The following is a 20,561-nucleotide window of genomic DNA, read 5'->3' on the forward strand; positions in this document are numbered from 1 at the left end:
TTTAACAGCCAATGAGTTTTCGATGAGCAGAGCTGCAACACATTTTATTTAGCCACAAGCATTTTCTTTTCTTTTTTTCTGATATGAAGCTAGAAATTTTGATTTATTTTTTTTTTAAAGACACTAAATGTCACAAAACCTGCAACCAGACCAGATAAAGTTCAAATTAGAGTGATTCTGAATCCTTTCAATAAAACGCTGCACATTTCTGTGCAAATTATTTCTGACTCTTCTGGACAAAAGTGGATGAAATAGTTCTTACAAATTCATAATAAAAGGTTGGAAGCTTTTACTCACACAAACACTAGTGAATTTTCCAGGAAATATTTTTTTGGCAGGGAATTTTCCCAAATCTAAAATAAAGAGAGGAAAAGTTGGATTCTCATATTAGTTACTGCTTTTGACTGCTGGACAAAGGGAATAAAAACAGTAGTTAAGTGCAAGGTTTCCTTCTCTTCTTTAGTATGGATAGGAATCGTCACTTCGGACCTTTAGCACCTTCAGAAACACACCCAGTGCCATGCAGGTTCCTCTGCAGCTACTTCTAACAATTACTGGTGCTCCTTAGCATGGAAGTTTGACTCAAAACACTCTCCAGATTTAGCTCTTTTGACTGCCCAAGGAGCTCATCATTTTGCTTGTTGCCTTCCATTTTCCTGAACAGACCAGGAACGCTGTTCAGAATCTGAATGGATCTGGTCTAAGGAATGGGAAGAAAGCAAAACCAACGATACCTTGCAGTATTCCAAATTCCAAAAAAGCAGTCTCATTTTAAAAAGGACCTCAAAAGCTTTTTTTTTTTTTTAAACTGACATCTGCTAACAGAGCAATCCAAGCACTAAACCAACTGAAGTTGCCCCTGAAAGCCTGAATAAAAATGAGTAACTCTGGTGCACTCAGCAGGTCTGTAATAGAAGTTGGTAAGGGTTTTAGATTTCTTTTTTTTGCTCCAGGGTGCTGGTAAAATTTTTGCATTAAGAGATTTTGAACCTTTTGTACCAAAGAATTAGAGATGCGCTACAGTGCCAGTAGCTGGGGGTCTGGAAATACACACCAACAAGTGTCATAAGCTTTGCCTTTGCTGAAGGAAGATGAATAGTACAAAGAAAATCTGTTTATTTTGTTTTACAGGCTTGTCTTTCTCAGTACGGAACAAACTGACCTCCCTGGTCGAACTTTGCAGTGCCTATTCTGCCTTTGTCCTGCAGAGAAGAGTAAGAAAGGAACAAATCTATTTTTGCACCCCAAAAACGCATTAGAGGAGGATTATCACACCCACCTAAGGGTACTTCCTTGTTTGTTTATAAAGCACAAAGCATTTCTCTTGGACAGTCTCTGTTGCTGGCCTCTTTTGTGCCTTCCATTTATAATAAAGATATTAAGATGCTTACCCCTTGCTTGTTTTTTTTTTTGTTTGTTTGTTTGTTTGTTTGTTTGTTTTTTTAAAGAACAGTGGAAGTGGAGAGTCGGATGACAAGCAAGAACAAACGCTAGAAACTCCTTGTTCTGCCCCTGCTTTTTAATCACCCAGCATCACCCCGGCTGCAAAACAGCCTCTGCTGATTTACCTGCTTGTTAAAGCACCCCACAGGCTGCAAGTGCGGTGTGCTAGGTGTCAAGTTATATTTAACGGTGCACACGTAACCATTCATCTTCCCACAGTCGAAGCACAGAACAGCCTCTTGCTAACAGAACTCATCCCTGCTGCTGCAAGAAACCTCAAGGCCTGCAGGAAAACCTCAAGCTAAGAGTTCCAAAGCAAAAGCAGAAAACGCATCATTTGTACTCTTTCTATTTGAGGGAATTCTAGCTGCTAAACGCTGCCTACATCTGAGGGCACGTTCTGAGGCTGCCGGGAAGGACACTCAACACCCACTGACAGCAGGAGTGCAAAGATGCCAGCCAAGAAGGCAAAGGTTAGAGCTGAACGCTGCCTCAGCTTCCTCCAGCAGCCAGCTGGGGGTCACCTGTCAACACGCTCTCTGAGACTCGGAGCCCCGAGTTACCGCAGCCGCCACGTACAGCTGCTCCTTGCTGGCCCAAACTACTTGAAGAGTCTTCAAACTTCAGGGACCTGTTTTATGACAGCCTCAAGATCAAATTCATCTGTTCCTGAAGGCGCTGATCGTCCTGCTGTTTCTGTAGCTGTCAAAGAACAATCCTGAACCGAGGCACTCGTCTGATCAAACAGTGCTTCGGCACAGATTTGTCTTTAGCTTGACACATCAAGGTGAAGAGGAATCGATTCTTGCAAGCAACCTCTCAAGCAGGGATCTAATAAGGTGACCAAAACGACAGATCTGTTGTGCAGATCTGAGCACGTCACTCTGCAGGGAATCACTTTCAAGCCTAAGATGTTTCACCCATCTCCCTGCCCCAGAGCGACACAAGGAAAGCTCTTAAGCAATTGCTAGCCTCTCCTCAGTGCTCACGAGTCCCAAATCACTAATTTTACAATATATAAACCATGGCAGCTGGCACCTAGATGGCACACGGTGACACTGCACACGTTGGCAGTGTCGTCAGGAGCTGGAAAGTCAGGGGTGAGGGGGTTAAGGGAAAACCACACATCAGTTTAGCAACTTGGCTCCCGTAGGATACTTCCTACGGCAGGAGTTTTAGCAAAGTCCCTCCCTCAGAGGGACCTGCTGGCTAATTAAAACGGGACTTCTGCTGGAGCAGTCAGAAGGCAGCAGGGTATCAGGAGATATCCAGTGGGCATCACCGTCAGTCTGTGGCAGTTTGGGGTCCAGGTATCAGTGGTTATGTGTGGTTTTCTCTGCTTCACTTTCTCCAAAGCTGTGAAAAAATAGTTCTTTTACAGCACTGTACAGTCACACTTTACGGATGGAACCAGCTGCATCAACTTCCAGTACGACGGTATTGGAAAAAGGTGCCTTTGGTGGTCAGGAGCACAACAGCTCTGGTGAGGTGTTATTTAAGTGTGTTCTTACATCTGAGTTTCCTCATAGCAGTATGTAGCTGAGGGGGTCCAGGTTTCCCAGGTAAGATTGATGGTTTTTCTCCTACCAAGCACCAGCTCAGTGTACAAAGCTCTGTTAATAACACCCAAGCGTGTAGATGTTAAACTGAAACTGCTTTTAAACCTATTTGTTGTTACGAAAATAGCTTAATACACCATCTTCACAGGGTAAAAATTCACATGGAAGGACAGAAAAACCCAGAAGCGCTTCCTGAGCTTCAGTTTACCAACAGCACCATCGGATTTAGATCCTGGCCTGGCAGCCAGGATGCAGGGTCTGTAAGCATTGCTGCGATGTGCAAGTGCCAAGGCAGGTTTCTGGCCTGCCCTGAATAAAATACCTTTTTTTTTTTAATACAAACAGCATGCCAGGTACGCTGTAATGCCAATGTGCCAGCTCAATAGAGGATGTCAAACAACAGAGGCGTTTATCCTAATTTCTGGCATGAAAACACTTTTAACAGCATTCTTTTCATGAAGAAACCCCTCTCTATCTTCTCCAATGCTCCAGGATCTGCTGCAGCTGCAGCAGCCGCGCTGGTACAACCCACATCTTTGCCAAATCTTTTCAGTAATTGTGCTTTACCTCGGCAATGTTGAGGTTACTCCTCTTCCTCCTCCAGCTGAGCAAGCAGCTCGCTGGCTCTGCCACACCGCAGGTGCGGAAGCGAAAGCTGGGAACACAGGAGTCAAACTCTCAGTGCTCACGAAGCCACCAGGGCAGAGGGCTGACACAGAGGCACCCCGGATCCGCTCTCCCTCCCCGCTGCGAGGCTCGCAGCAGCCCCAACCCGAAGCGCACACAATGCTTCGCATGGTGATGTCACTGCTGATTCTGAGTCCCCACGTGAGGATCTGCTTCACCACTCTCAACGTTGGTGTTGGTTTTTGATTTTTTTTTTTTTTTTTTTTCTTTTAAACATTCTCAGCTTATGGGAAACCATCAGGTAAACCACAGATCGCTAGGGAAGAAGGCCCACACGAGGGAAGTCCGTGCTTTTCTTCCAGGCAGTGGCACGTGCTTTAACACGCCGCGTTCGACAAAGCAGCTCTCCCCGTTTTGCTCAGTGGCAACAGGCACGACTGCAACGCACACAGCTGTAGGCAGCACCTGCAGGTCCCAAACCCTTAACCCGTTTTTAGAGAGCACCAATTTTTTAAGTAGTGCTTTTCCCTTAATCCATGACCCCTTCTTTCCTTTATTTCTATCGGGTGGCTCTCCTCCATTTTCCTCCTCAGTGTCTGAGCAGACACTGGGAATCGTTTCCGGAGGAAGGGCACTGCTGAAGCTCCTCCATCTACTCTCCGAGAAAAAGAGAGTATGTTAAAGAATACATCTTTCCTTTCTTTTCCCTTTTTTAAATACAATTTCTGAAATCAACGCTGCGGCCTGGCAGCAAATACCTACGGGACTAAAGATGATTCCTCATCCTCACTGTAACGTTGTAGTTAACCTCCCAACGAACCCATCTCCCCAGGAAGCGGCCATTTGAGATGGGAAGGGGCAGAGCAAGAGGAAGCTCTCCTTAGCCTAGCTCTTCCCCCAACACCACCTCGCCACCCAGCACCAAATTCAATTCACCTGCTCCGCCCGATCACTCGAACGGGCGTCCGACGCTGGCACACGCCGCAGCGGTGGTTCTGACGTGCCTTAAATCACCTCTCCGCAGAATATCTCGGGTCTGTATGCTCAAATAACGCAGTATTTGAGAAATACCGCCCAGAGCTCACACTCTGAGTGCAGCCCAACAGCACCGAAGCACCGGTAGGCTAAACATTCCGAACCTGGCAACAAGGCTGACCCAAGCAACAGCACGGAACCCTTCTGCACCTTCAGCGTGGACATCAGCGTAAGGAAACACAGACCTCCTCGATCCAAATTTTAAGCGAGAAACGCAAAAGGTCACCCAACCGGCTTGTTTTCAGCAAGCTAAAGGAGAAATTAAGGCGACAACCGGGTGCATCCAGAGTTAGTCAGATCCTGAAGGCAGTTCCTTGGGGGAACGGAGGAGCAACGCGCCAGATGAGGGCTGCCTTACAGCGCACCCCTTAGAGGCACTGCTACGGAAGGAAGGCAGAAGGTTGGAACTCGAAAGAACTCGCAAGGCGCCCGTTAAGGGGGAAATCTTTCATTTTTTTCGCAGCAGAACCTCCCCACTTCCCCCCCTCGCCCCAAGAAGGCAGCCCGGGGACTCTTTCCTTCCTTAGGGAGAGGGCAGGGACGGGGCAGGGTGGTGGGACAGATGGCCAGAGGGTCGGATGGACGGACAGACAGCCGGACAGAGGGCCCAGCAAGGCCTGACGAAGGGCTCAGGAGCAGGAGGGAAGGGCAGGGCGAGGGGAAAGGCAGAGAAGTACAAATCTTTTTTTCCTTGTGATAACTTTTCTTGACCAAAAAACATGATTGTGAATGAGGCAAAATGAAAGATGAAACATGGGGACGTGCGGATACTCACGATGATGCAGCCTTCTATCTGCATGTTCACCTGCTCATAGAGCCACACCTGGATCCTCGACCTCTGCAGAACGAAGGAGGAGAGTAAGTCGGGCCACAAACACTGAGCACTTTTGTTCTCTCATGTGTTCAGAAATACCTGCTAGCCACAGCCACGACAGCTCCCAAACGCTCCGAGGAGCAACTCTCAGGGGCAGTTTCAATGAGCAATCTGACATTTGAGCGTTATACCATCGGGTGAATACTACACATTCGGTGAAGAACACGTTTCCAGTCACAAGGGAACACCCCTGCACGCCCGGCTACACGAGGGGGAAACGCTGGGCTCCTTGTGCCCACCAGCACGCCGCACAGCTCTCCATCCCCCACAAACCCGTCCCGGGACACGGCCAGGAGCCGAAAACTCACCGAGGGGAATCCCCAGACCCTCCCCACTCCCCCCACACCTCCCAAATCCCCATCCCCGCCCCCTCCCCGCGGTACTCACGTTCTGCAGATAGCGGAAGATGAGGTTCTGGGGCGCTGCGTTAAGGGCTCAGCACGGGGACAACAGTTCCGGGCTCGGGACAAGGCCCCAAACCCCACAACGAGGCCTCAGGGCCCCGCGACAAGGCCTCAAGGCCCAGGCCGAGCCCCCAGGGCCCCAAATCCGAGACCCCTGAGGTCCAAGCCGCCCCCCACCCACCTCCCTGGCACCCCCCAGCCGCAGGAAGGATACGATGGGCTGCACAATCACCTTCTGCACCTTCTGGTCCTGCTCGCGGTACGCCATGGCTGCCGCCGCCTCGCCGCTCCCGCTCCCAGCACCGCAGGCAGAAGAATCGAAGGCTGATGGTAGAACAGGGCTTGGGGTGAAGGGAAAGCGAGGGCAGGTGGGTGCAGTCTCTGAGCTCTCCTCCTCCTGATTTTGCTTTTTCTCCCCCATTTCTGAGCTGGCAGAAGTCCCCGTGAAGTCCTTTGGCACGATGAAGGCCTGCGTGAGCTCCAGCAGCAGTTTCGTCGGCGGAGGTTTTCCCTGGTGGGGCCGGGGCGTCACAGCACACACACACACACAGACAGAGACGCGTGGTTTTGTCCAAACATTAAGTATTTACAACAAATTCGACAAGCGCTTTTCCTCTGCCAGCAGCAAATGCCTGAGGGCCCCCACAGCTTCACAAATCATAGCGGGAAGAGCCTACCGTGCCGCGAAAAGTTCGGAAAATAATTCAAAATTGATCTGCTAGGGGAAAAAAAACGATGGCTGGTGGCAGGGTACACAATACACCCAAATCTCAGCTTTGTCCTCCGCAGAGTCAGTGCCCACGCCCAAGCGCGATGCTGATGGCACCCGAACATTTGCTGTAGCAGGCAGCAGAGCCAGCAGCTCAGGGGAGCAAGTTTTAAAACCAAGAGGCACTTAAACAACCTTTCATCGACCCCGTAACTGCGGCAGAGTCCCGACTGCTCGCCCCGGAGTCCTCACACCAGCAAAAAGCACCAACCAAAGCCTGGGGGAACTTTGGTACAGCACAAGAGAAGGGAGTGGGGGTAGCGGAGCCGCATGGCAGAGCTGCTGCTTTTCACCATTTGATCCTCCCTGATAATGGAAAGGAAGGCTGGGTGGGCTGACCCCCACCCCCACTCCTGGCAGCAAGTTTGGTCCACAACACACTGGAATAACGATTCTGCTCCCTCCCACCCCTACAGCTTCATCATCTGACACGGGTACAGTCAAAACAATGGCATACACGAGTAAAAGTCAAGAGTTGACATAGTAACTCCAAGATTTGGCTATCAACTGTCCGAGAAATCAGAACACCGAAGCTTCACAATGTGCCCAACATCGAGTTGTGCCAAGGGCGGAGGAAGGAAGAAGCTTTACGTTTAAGCCTTCAGAGCATCGCTCCATCAGAAGATCGATTTGCAGCCACCATGGCGTGCCAATGGAGATCTTTCTGTGCCAAAAGAAGTGCTTTGTCCTCTCAATATCGAAGGTAACCACCTATAGTTACAGAACGGATGCACAAGACCTTAACTCTGACCAGCAGGGAAATTTAGGACAACTGAGTGCAGATCCTGCCAATTTCTACCACTTCGGACCGTGCTTTAAGTCTCATTGCAAAGCCTCAGTTAGAAAAAGGATCACCTCAGGGTATCTAACAAGAAGAACAATTTTTTTTTTTTTTTTTTTTTAATTCTACCATAGGACTACGCAGTTCAACTGTCAATCATCTCGGAGAGTTCAAGGAGGAGGTCATCCTCGTCCTTCCCTGGGTCTAAGTCGATTTCGGCTTCCAGTCTGCCTCCTGAGATTTCCCAAAGTAGCTTCTCAAAATCTTCATCCGCAGATAAGGGCGCGTTCCCTGTGGAACTCAGCCGGCGTGTCCGTGCCTCTTCTAGCTGGGAAGAAGCTGAGGTCGAGGTCTCGAGATCCATCTCCATCTGCTCCTCAAATCTTTCCGGGCTTCCAAGACGCACTTCAGGTCTTGGGAGAGCAAGAAAGAACAATCAGGATATGCCATTTCTTAACGGGAAATCCCTTTCCTGCAAACCGGCTCTTAAAACTGTAGGCAAGCCCTCCTACGCTTCAATCTTACACAGGGATTGTTATCAATCAACCCAGGGCTACATTTAGAGCCCGATGCGTTACCAGGTACATTTTTCAGTCTGGGGGTTTATCTGTGAAGCCAGGGCACCTGGAGTTGAGGTGGCATTCTTGAGGACCAAAAGGCAGAGGACACTACTCATCATCTATCACCTCACGAGGAAGTAGAACTTCACCTCATCCTCGTTCAGGTATTCAGACAACCCAAGAAGTCACCGGAAAGCTGTGCTGACTTGCAGCATTTCAAGAAAGCCTAATTAAGCAATCCTGCTAGCTGCTAGAAAGTGGTTTCAGGTGACTTATTCCTTTGATGGATTTGGGCTTTAATTATCTCAGAACCCTCATTTTTTCCCACATGTGACAGAACTTATGTTTCCCTGGGGATATACACTGATTAAGAAAAAGAGCAAGTTGGGGTTGTCACCTGTTTGGGGGATTTTCTTCAAGTCTGATGGCTGGGACGTGCTCCGGCACGTCTGAAACACCCTAGAAAGCAGCAAAACAGTATTTATGACACATGGGTAAAAGATTCCTTAATAGCTTTTTCCTCCACACTGCTTCTCCTCTGGCATTGCGGAGCCGTGGCCAAAATACAAAAGCAAGGTGCTCCTGAAGAAAGTTCACATTCACCTGGAGGTTACTCATGATCTTGTGTCTTTTAAGAACATGGCATTAATGGACAAAATCCCCCACACCAGAGAAATCACAGCATCAGAGTACCGGTTAAAGAGTGCCATTCATCTCATAAATACAGAAGGGTTCTACAAGCATCCTGGAGACAGCTACTGGATTTCAAAGGAAACAGAAGGCCTGCAGAACGTTTGAGTTTTCCACCTTTTCTCCTAGAGGAGGGTAGAAATTTAACAAGGGATCCATCTCTGCATTAGCCCCTGGCCTTACCATGGCTGCTTTTCTGGCTGGAGGTCCCATCATGTCAGCATCAAAGGCAGTCTGTAGTTCCACAGCTGCTATGGCAGAGGGATAACTCCCAGGTGCCTTACGTTTCAGTGCCTTCTTCTTGGGGAAAGTGACTTTCCCACGCGAAGGCTTCGCAGGTGTCATAAAGTTGGCTAGAGTAAAAGCAAGAGAGAACTGATACAGTCTTGCTCTGCCTCAGGAAAAATCCAGGTTCTCTTAATCATTTCCACAGTCCTTCTACACACTTAAATGCATTTGGCCAGCACAATTACACCGCCATTGCCTGGATTCTCAGGAATCTTTTCCACATAGGAAACTCCGTCTACCAACAAGCCATACAAAGGAACAAAGAAACCGAAGAGCTACAGTAAATAATAATCCAGGACAAGGGACACCTCCGACACATAGCAATCCTAAGTGCAAGCTAGGTTCACAAATATAGACGGCTTTTATATTTAAAGTCCTGCTCCCGCTAGGAAAGGAAAAAGCAGCAGTTATAGTAGGACAAGAGTGTATGCAACTGTTGTACCAGCTTCCTCTCCCTTGCAGTGATGTCCCACAGTTAAGCTGTTCTACAAAGTCCACACTTGTAGTGTCATTTTCTAGTCTCCCGTTCCTTACCTAACATCTGGCTGGCAGGAAAAGAAACAAACTAAGAAAAAGAAAGTACACCCTTCGCTTCGTAGCACTGCGTGGCCAAATGCACCCAGCCAGAGTTACAGCATGAGAATTGTCATCTTCTGTCTGTATTTCAGAAGACAACCTAAGTAACTCTTAACCTTCAACACTTACTTTTAGCTTCCTGGCCCTGAAATTGAGCTGCCACTTTCCCTGCTGGTTCAGTATTAAAGAAGCCAGCAGTAGATTTGACAGCAGCTTCCTCCTTCCGAAGCTTCTCTTGTTGTTTTCTCTGTTGCCACTTCTCCCACCGTCTCTCTTCAAAGCTCTTCTCTGGACATTTACGAGTTCCACTCTGCTGAGTGGGCTAGAAGGAAAGAAAAGGAGTGCATGAATAGGACAAAAAAAAAAAAAAAAATCCGTGGAGATTTCGTTAAGAAAATCTGATCAGCAATCCCTCCAAAATGGTCTTGATGTGGAACAGCATATTAATATTGTTCAGGTTACTGTTGTGGTTTTTTTTCTCCATAAAATTCTGCCTGTAACAAGAGCCATGCTTTACTACGGACACAGTCTCACATATCTGCAATATCCACTATGGCAAGCTTCTTTAAACAGATAGGATGTTCTGCTGTACATCTATTTATCACATTCTTTTTAAGCAGCAGAAAGTCATACAAGTTCCCCTATACAGTATCCACTGACAGATTGATTTCCTTGAACACAGAACTCTGGCCTTCTGTATTAAATCCTTCATGTCTGACAGATCAAGTCAGTAAGAACAAAAAGAATTCCCTCCACGTTAACTGTGTAGATTTCAGCTGGTGCTAACAGGGTTTCTTTGTTGCTGTGGTATAGACAGACTGATTCCAAGTTTGAGGATTACAGAGCTGTCTGGAAATGCTGCTGGCGATAGGATTTAGACTGCACTGCAGCTCCTACCAGCTGCTGAAGGGTAAGAACACACTCAAGAGGGTGGCACACGGTGAGTAACAAAACTTGTCAGAATTATCAGAAATTGTACGAATGTATGTGTGTCTTCACAGAGGACTCACCTGTACATCAGGTCCAGAGGAAAGTTTAGGAAAAGGCCGGTTCAATTCCACTGTCTTCTTTTCTTCTTTTTCAGGTGCTTTAAAAAAAGACAAAAAAAAGTGTTGTCAACGGCAGAAATAAAGAAAGCTGGGTACTTGTTTCCTTTGTGCATTTATTTCCTTGTGTCCCATGAGAGAGAGAGAGAGAGAGAAAGGCTACAATGTGCAAGCCATTCAGCATTTATCCATGAAGCAGATCCTGAGCAAACTGAACTTGCTCAATATGGGAAGCACCTCACTGGGGCAGGCATTAAAGCATCTTATTACCTGTTAGTTTTGTGCTCCATAAAGATTTCTGCTCTGCTGGGGCAGGTCCGGGTTGTGCTGAGGGAGCTGGCACATCTCCTTCACTCTGCTGCATCCGCAGAGCTTTCTCACGCTTTATTTCTTCCAAGGTTTTAACACGCACTTCTCCTTCCGGCTTGACTTTTCCTGCCGGCTCCTTCGCCTGCCCTTTGCTGGGCCCGGACAGAGCGAGCTGCTTCTTGGACTCACCCTGAATTTTGCTCTTGCTATGGCATTCTCCTGCTTTTTTCTTCTCTTCTACCAAGCGATTATTCTTTTTTTCGGACAAGGCTTCAGAGAAAGTTTGGATGCGACCTGCACGAGCAGCTCTTGCCCCTGCGCTGGAATCTTCAGTTTTACCATGCCCTTCAGCCTCGGCTTTGGCTTGAGTTTCGCGTCTCTGAAGAGCTTTCTCACGACGGATTTCCTCCAGTGTTTTCACATGGATCTCTCCCATCGGCTTGGCAGCCTTCCCTGTCATCATCAAGAAATGAGGAGAAGCACCAACATTTAAAGAGAGTCCAGCAATATTTTAAGTCTCCAAAATTTGTCAGAGCACTAAGGAAAACTCATCTTGAGCGTTCCCAATAATGCATCTTAGAACAATGCAATCCTTAGAACAACATTCTCCTCCTCCTCTGAGCCACTTGTATTTTGAAGACCAGCCCTATCCAGAGAGAACTGCTACACAGAAATGCTGCTTTACTTTATTACTTTTTCAGACTGCATTTCAAATTCCTGCTCCTGGCAGTGGTTCTATTCTAATTGTACGTAACGGTTCACAGAAGCAGCTAAAAACCTCGACAAGGCACAAGTAGAAAATAAACACACACCTAGAGCCAGAGTTCTGATAGTGGCTGTCAGAAGAGCTTCAGCACTCAAGCAAGAGGCGTCAGTTCTTTGTTTTCGTTTAAATTAGTTTGTAGGGATGTATGAAAGCAGTCCAAGTTCGTGGAAAGGAAGGAGGAGAAAGCATATTTAATATCTAGCTGTTACCTCTCTCAGTACTGGTCTGCTTAGGAGGTAATCCCAGCCTGTCCTTCAGAGACTTGGAAACTCGAACTGCAAAACAGAAAAAGAACGAATTAGGGAGGCTGCATAATGTCAACTTCAGGTTCACATTTCAAAACAAGACAGGAAAGGTAACTTTGAATCCCAGTGATTACGACCTCAGCCAACATGCAAAAAGAAACATCACTGGAAAAGGACAAACAGAAAGACTAAATACGAAACCCAGGAATCCAATCCAGATGCCCGTTTAGTACCTGTCTCTCTCTTGGGTGCTTTGTCAGCATTTCCCGGAGCCTCTACCTTCTTCCCCAGCCTTTCAGCAAGGCTGCGCTTCACTGGAAGGCTGCTTACATCATCTTCAGAGAAAACAAGGAATATTGTAAGAACTTTTCTTTGCAGGAAGGTTTGAGAACAGTCAACAATAAGCTTCTCTTTTTCAAGCGTATTTTCATAGAATTGCCTTTCAGCTGCTAAATGATTTATTTATTTATTTATTTGCCATTTCTGCCGTCAACACAGATCTCCACTGCAATGTATTTTCCTTTCATACATCACAAATACTCTTTAATGCAGTCATATATAGAAGGCAGCACCTACGTAACAGCTCGTAAAAAGTTCTTACCCGTGGAGGCTTTCCGTTTTCCTTGTCTATCAGCAAGATCTACTCGAACCACAGGTTCCTCCCCTAAAACAAAAGGGAATTTTTTTTTCTATTTCACAGAAACCAGTAGCCAACAGAAATATTATCCTGTTAGCCCATGTCCAAAAAACCCCAGTCAGACACTCTTTTGACAGCTAAACCACATAAACTCATATTTTAACTATAATTAACATGGAAAAAAAATATTAATAGTCTCAGTGCTTGCTTCAAATTCCAGCTGAGATAGTGGAGAGTGAATCTGAGTCTGCTTGACACCTATACTTTGTGCAGAACAAAGCTGCATAAGCAAGCAGAATATTCTTAGGTGCAAATGCTGAGAAATATTCCTTTCTAAGGTGAATGTCTACGAGTAAAAGTACTTCCACACTTTTTTCCCTTTAAAAGGCATTTGCACAGCTCTAAACAATTTATTCACAAACTCCTGTCATACTGTGTCCACACCTGCCACTGTACGCCTCTTTAATGCTTCAGAAATTGCTTCTTATATAGCACTGGCTTCTACAGCTCGCTCTTCTCGTTACTCTTCTGGTTTTCAGTTACCCCCCTATTGGCATACTGACACTTTTTTTTTTCTCTCCTGCCACTGCACTTAACCTGAGCACCAAATCTTTCCAGTACAACCAGGGACTTTAAGCATAAAAGCACGTTTTGAACAGAAGGCAGCACCAGAAGGCTAACATGGGTGAATTGTTTTAATTATTGCTTAACCCTCCAGTTTAGGAGTAATGAAATCAAAACAAAAGCATTCATTATTACCTTTCTTGGAAGACACTGTCACAGTTCTCACCACTGTCCGGACGTTTTCCTCTTCTGGAGCAGGAAAAATCAAAGAATCAACGGGACGAAGAGAAGATCTTGAAGAACCTTCTGTTCAGAGCAACCAAAACGTAAGGAAGTTTACCCAACATAAAAAACTATCACAAAGAACAAAAAACTTTAAATGATTTGTTACTGTCAAAAATACAGCAAGCAGAGCATGTAAAGAAGAGAGGTGACTAATTTGCCTCTGGTTGCCCTTTGAACTCCCATTTAGAATACCAGCTGGCTGAGAATCAGGTTGCTTTATGCCCCCAGCTAAAAATGGAAGTCTGTCCCTCAAGCAGCTCCCAGTCACCATCACCTGCCGTGAACAGGATAAGAAAGTAGGCAATATTAACTCACCACCGTGTCTCTTATTTTTTTCCTTCATCTTCTGCCATTTGATTTCCTCAAGTGTTTTTATTCCAAAATTCAGATTGCCCTCTGAAAACAGGAAACAGTTCATGAGACAGGCTTAGAGGCACTCACTGAGGACCACAGGTCCTCAGGCTTCTTAGCGCTCAGGAACTTTCTGAAGTATTTCGAATAAAGCCTGTCAACACTCCTCACAAGTGAAAGAGCCATAGAACCAATGGCATTTTGCCCCTCCTTTCATCCTTCAGGGTTCAAAATGTAGTTTTAATTTTAATCCATTTACACGATATTAGATCCACATTTTAATCCATTTACACGATATTAGATCCCTCTATCGTTAGATATGGCTTATCAACAGTGGTTGCAAGGCTGCACGTGCAGCCATTTAAACTCCATGCTGTGGCCCTGTTTTGTTCTCCAAAAGTAAAGAAAAGGAGTTCACCTTTCTGACCCAATGGGCACATGATGGTATTAATGGCAGAAATGAGATCATGGAAATAACCGACTCCATTCAGCACCCCTACATTTTGTTGTGTTTTTACACCACGCTGCTTTTGACTTAACTGTCAAGTTCTTCTGATTTATCCTACTAAGGCGCTGGCATACCTTGTTTAGTAGTAATAGAACTGCCTTTCCGAGTGAAAATCACCCATAATCCATTTTTGCCTTCCGCAGCTGGATGCTGGACGGGAGTTTTAGTTTCTTCTCCTTCCTCAGAAAGTTGGTCTGAAGGGGAAAAATCGATTCAGTTATGCATAGACCAGGTTGGTCATGATTACGTAGCTCATGCAGTGACACTTCAGCCCATGGTTCATATAAAAAACTTTGTTGCTGTTTTTTTTTGTTTGTTTGTTTGTTTGTTTGTTTGTTTGTTTGTTTTTAAACAGCTACACTGACCTGATGAACTCCTAAGTAGAATACACTAGGACAAAACATCTAGGACTCTAGATTCTCTCTGCAGCTTTAACTACTACACAACACATTGCTCTTCAGACAGAAAAAAGAAATTTCCTTCCTAGTTTCACATAGAACTTTACACAAAAGACCAGCTAAAGCCAGGAGTGGTTCTAAGCTTTCCTCCAACGTTTCAGCTTCTGTCCACTGACTGCCAGACAAAGCCACCAGTGACCTGGCCAGACTGCCTGCCCTATCGCTAGTCAGACCTCAGGTCATCTGTGATTTATACATTCATTTACAGCACAGATTCCTTCAAGAACCAAAGATTTAACACATTCATTTACAGCACAAATTCCTTCAAGAACCAAAGATTTAACACATTCATTTACAGCACAAATTCCTTCAAGAACCAAAGATTTAACACATTCATTTACAGCACAAATTCCTTCAAGAACCAAAGATTTACACAATCATTTACAGCACAAATTCCTTCCAAGAACCAAAACATGCTCACCATCATCATCTTCATCATCATCTGCAGCATTGATTACAACTGGAGGGTGTGTAGGGCTTGGGACATTTTCAGAGTTTTCCACTTTCGTCACCCCCTTAGCTGTGGAGAGGGATTTGACTGGACAGAAAGTTTGTTTTGCTGCAGTGACATCTGAGCCACTTTCAGATCATTGTCCGCGCACTCAGGCGGACTTGGCAGTGTAGCTAGAGGAAGAGGAGGATCATCGGTAATATGGCAGTTTAAAACTTTGACCACAATGCAAAGAGATGGTAGCAAAGGCAGATAACCCGCACAGACAACGAATTCAGCATCTCCTTTTGCCCATCCCATCACTGCTTACACCGTGAACAATGATTTCCCTTCCAACAACAACACATCTCCCTACCACCCAGCAAAAGAGGAAACAACAGGAAGCAAACTGCAAGGCAAACATCACACAAAGCAAAGAGAAGCTGAGCACGAAAGCAGAAAACAAACACCAGCAGTACACTCGGTGCAGCACACCTATGACTGCAGACCTTTTCCTGCACTCACAAATGAACAGTTACCTGATGCCCCCTACAGGATTGGCACCCACTAAGTACTACTCAAAATTAATTCTTCAGCGCTTAAAGAAAAAGGACCTAAACTCACTCTTGCTTGGTGGTAAGAACTGTCCATCGATGTAACGTCCCTTTGCATGATGAAAAGCACAGTTGGCTTTCTGACAGCCTCCCGGCTGGTTCTCCCAGTAGCAAGGAATCTCACTGCGCTTTTTCTGAAGACAGAAAGAAAGAAAAGCTCGTGATAACATGCACCTGAGGCTTGCAAAGAGATGCACAGCTCCAGATCGTGACAGCTGTCACAACACAGTGCTGAAACATCATTCCAAAGGTCAGTTTCTCAGTTAAGTGTAGTATTTCTGGGCATATTCACAAAGTTTGCATAAGCTGTAACCACTATGCACATTTAGTTTGGTCATCACTCAGTTTGAGAAGACAGGCACTCTCAGACATCCGTTGAGGGTGGCTTAAACTAATACACCTAGGATTATACTAGGATTATTCAGAGGGAAAAAGAACATCTGAAATTGCCTAGGCTAACCCTGTCTAGAACTACTTCTTGGACACTTAGTTCTGCTGCACCTTTAACTTTCCCCACTTCCTACCCCAGGCAGCTACAACAGCGTTATCTGAAGGACTGTGGGTCAGAAGACACCTGATAGTTCATTATCAAGCCTGCTCCCATGAGGATAGAACAGCCTGTTTATTACCCCCCTGCTCCAGCAGGTTTTAGCAGTCTATTTAACAGCTATTCTGCATCTCTTGAGAAAACTCTCAGCATCTAATAAAAAAAAAATAAACAAATATCTTGCTAAGACATACCTAAGGCATTGATTTTATTTCCCTCTGCTTCCTCCCACCCCCTCTCTTGGTAACAGAAACCAGTATGATTTTGAAGCAAACAAATCTATCCTGCAAAAGCACAATCAGTACACCTACGGCACTGAAAAATGCTTTTGTGGATTTATTTTGAGAACACATTGTTAGGCACTCACGTCAATTTCCATGTGTCTGAATCGGCAGACATTCCTGAAACAACGACCCTCCTGCCACAGCTTGCAGACCGTCTCATTGCCCAGAGCAGCTTCGCAGTGGCGGTAGGCACATTTGTCTCCCTGGAACCAAAAGGAAACCAACAAGGAAAATAGAGTACAGCCTCAAAAATGGCCATGCTGCTGCCTAATGGTGCTACAACTGAATTCACAATCTATCTGGTTCTCAAGTTAACCAAAGACCAGTGTGCTTCCTCCTCCTAATCTACTCCTTCCTGAAAAAAAGGGGGAAAAAAAGCAAAGCAAAGGAAAGCCAGCCATACCTTGCTACAGGTAGAATAGAAATAGAAGTTGCAATCGTCTCCTTGTTTAGACATGCCAACGAGTTCTGCTAACAAGCTCGGGTTCTCTCCACAGGGACTTCCTCTGCTCTTGGAGAGAGCTGTCTTCACCCTTGCTTGGGCTGAAAGTCTTCTACTGGCTTGTGATCGGTGAAATCTTCTTTTTAAAAGTAACCCGAAAGAAAGTAACAAGTGAAAAATAATGAGGAACGAACATTTTTCCAGCTTTCTTCAGTTAATCAAATCAAGTTATCAGTCTCTCAAAGAGAGCAAAGCCTTGAAATCAGCTGTTACATGAACTAACTAAATATTAAAGTTCTGTAAAGCTGCCAGGAGCTTTGTCAGCAAGCGTTCTCTTCCACGTCCTCAATAATATGACCTGGAGCACATCTGGAAGCCTGAAAACGGAGTCACTCCTTAAAAAACCACCTGATGATACATGCAAGTCAATAATCAACTATGGCTACAAATAACTTCTCTAGAACACAGTTAGGACGCATTAAACAGCACGTTCCAGGCACTGTGGGTCTTCGATTTCACCTACCTGGACAACCTCAGCAAAGTTATCGATCTTCAAAGGCTTCCAGTTAACTGCTCCTGTAGGCCGAACCAAGACTGAATCCGTGAATTAATAATAAAGGGGTAGGAAGAATTTTCCTCCTCACTTTGCCAAGGGAACCTCTCATCCACAATTCAAACATAGGATGCGCTTTTAAACAGCTTATAACTAAGAGAGGAAGCAAGTCCATTTGAATGCTCTCTCAGACTGGACGCAGCCAGGGTTAGTTAGCTCTTCAAAAAAATAAAAACCAAAAAGCAAAACAAAACAAAAACAAAAAAACCCAGCGCATTTAGAGATGAACGCGTGATTCAAAGTGGCTGCAAAAATGAGGCTCCATCTTCCACAGCCGGACAATTTAACTTTTTTTTTTTTAATTTAAAATTCAGCATGTTCCAATCTCTGGTCTTCAAGATTTCTTCACCTATTAAGAAAACACAAAAACCTTTCCCCGTCTTTATTGCCTGTACAGCAAAAAACATACCAGTGCATCTAAAGCCACAGATGTGCATACGCATACACACATTTGTGTTTATACACACACGAGGAGGGAGTGAGAGAAAGTTAGCGAGAGCGACAGTGAAAATCAGAATTTTTGCCTTTTCGACACAGAGAGCGCGTAAAAATTCTCTCATTTTGAGGGAACTAGAAAAAAATGGAGGCTCTACAAAAGATTTTGATGAGTATGCCTTCGAGGCCGATGCTTTGTAACATGAGGGATCTGGGGGCCAGCACACAAATATGCATACGGATGTACATGCATACAGGATAAACATATCTATGCACACAAGCGTGCACAGTATATGTTGTATGATCTCCATATCGAGAACAACTCGTAGCCCTTATCAGACACGTAGAGTTGCAATCAATTAACAGCAGCAAGACAGCAGATCAAGGGTACAGCAAGCTTTGAGAGGCAGGGGAATGCTCACTTTGCCAGTGGCATGGCTGCATGATACCAAGGATTTTGGATTACTTTGATTTTTTGGAAGCAATTTGGTTTTTCTTTCTGCGCTGTAGCAAATACCACAGGTTTGCCATCACGTGCTGTTCCCTAATCCATATATCCATCATCATCCATTGCTGCAGGATCATGAAAGGTTAGAGAAGACGACTTAGGTCCAATTTAACAGCCAATGAGTTTTCGATGAGCAGAGCTGCAACACATTTTATTTAGCCACAAGCATTTTCTTTTCTTTTTTTCTGATATGAAGCTAGAAATTTTGATTTATTTTTTTTTTAAAGACACTAAATGTCACAAAACCTGCAACCAGACCAGATAAAGTTCAAATTAGAGTGATTCTGAATCCTTTCAATAAAACGCTGCACATTTCTGTGCAAATTATTTCTGACTCTTCTGGACAAAAGTGGATGAAATAGTTCTTACAAATTCATAATAAAAGGTTGGAAGCTTTTACTCACACAAACACTAGTGAATTTTCCAGGAAATATTTTTTTGGCAGGGAATTTTCCCAAATCTAAAATAAAGAGAGGAAAAGTTGGATTCTCATATTAGTTACTGCTTTTGACTGCTGGACAAAGGGAATAAAAACAGTAGTTAAGTGCAAGGTTTCCTTCTCTTCTTTAGTATGGATAGGAATCGTCACTTCGGACCTTTAGCACCTTCAGAAACACACCCAGTGCCATGCAGGTTCCTCTGCAGCTACTTCTAACTATTACTGGTGCTCCTTAGCATGGAAGTTTGACTCAAAACACTCTCCAGATTTAGCTCTTTTGACTGCCCAAGGAGCTCATCATTTTGCTTGTTGCCTTCCATTTTCCTGAACAGACCAGGAACGCTGTTCAGAATCTGAATGGATCTGGTCTAAGGAATGGGAAGAAAGCAAAACCAACGATACCTTGCAGTATTCCAAATTCCAAAAAAGCAGTCTCATTTTAAAAAGGACCTCAAAAGCTTTTTTTTTTTTTTTAAACTGACATCTGCTAACAGAGCAATCCAAGCACTAAACCAACTGAAGTTGCCCCTGAAAGCCTGAATAAAAATGAGTAACTCTGGTGCACTCAGCAGGTCTGTAATAGAAGTTGGTAAGGGTTTTAGATTTCTTTTTTTTGCTCCAGGGTGCTGGTAAAATTTTTGCATTAAGAGATTTTGAACCTTTTGTACCAAAGAATTAGAGATGCGCTACAGTGCCAGTAGCTGGGGGTCTGGAAATACACACCAACAAGTGTCATAAGCTTTGCCTTTGCTGAAGGAAGATGAATAGTACAAAGAAAATCTGTTTATTTTGTTTTACAGGCTTGTCTTTCTCAGTACGGAACAAACTGACCTCCCTGGTCGAACTTTGCAGTGCCTATTCTGCCTTTGTCCTGCAGAGAAGAGTAAGAAAGGAACAAATCTATTTTTGCACCCCAAAAACGCATTAGAGGAGGATTATCACACCCACCTAAGGGTACTTCCTTGTTTGTTTATAAAGCACAAAGCATTTCTCTTGGACAGTCTCTGTTGCTGGCCTCTTTTGTGCCTTCCATTTATAATAAAGATATTAAGATGCTTACCCCTTGCTTGTTTTTTTTTTTTTGTTTGTTTGTTTGTTTGTTTGTTTGTTTGTTTAAAGAACAGTGGAAGTGGAGAGTCGGATGACAAGCAAGAACAAACGCTAGAAACTCCTTGTTCTGCCCCTGCTTTTTAATCACCCAGCATCACCCCGGCTGCAAAACAGCCTCTGCTGATTTACCTGCTTGTTAAAGCACCCCACAGGCTGCAAGTGCGGTGTGCTAGGTGTCAAGTTATATTTAACGGTGCACACGTAACCATTCATCTTCCCACAGTCGAAGCACAGAACAGCCTCTTGCTAACAGAACTCATCCCTGCTGCTGCAAGAAACCTCAAGGCCTGCAGGAAAACCTCAAGCTAAGAGTTCCAAAGCAAAAGCAGAAAACGCATCATTTGTACTCTTTCTATTTGAGGGA

At 44.9% G+C, this 20,561-nt stretch overlaps 1 pseudogene across 1 annotated transcript; it reads right to left on the reverse strand.

The window, feature by feature from the left end:
* Window positions 1-10,601: 10,601 nt before the first annotated feature.
* On the reverse strand, window positions 10,602-17,107 carry LOC309890819 (zinc finger CCCH domain-containing protein 11A-like; annotated as a pseudogene). Its single transcript has 9 exons — window positions 17,054-17,107; window positions 16,734-16,853; window positions 15,830-15,953; window positions 15,197-15,399; window positions 14,392-14,511; window positions 13,796-13,854; window positions 11,937-11,985; window positions 10,923-11,414; window positions 10,602-10,693 (listed from the first exon to the last, which is right to left on the reverse strand). The product of its transcript is annotated as a zinc finger CCCH domain-containing protein 11A-like (transcript).
* Between the last annotated feature and the right edge of the window lie 3,454 nt (window positions 17,108-20,561).

The sequence above is a fragment of the Aythya marila genome (genome assembly GCF_965140915.1).
Source record: "Aythya marila genome assembly, contig: HAP1_HAP1_SCAFFOLD_261, whole genome shotgun sequence".
Lineage (NCBI taxonomy): Eukaryota > Metazoa > Chordata > Aves > Anseriformes > Anatidae > Aythya > Aythya marila.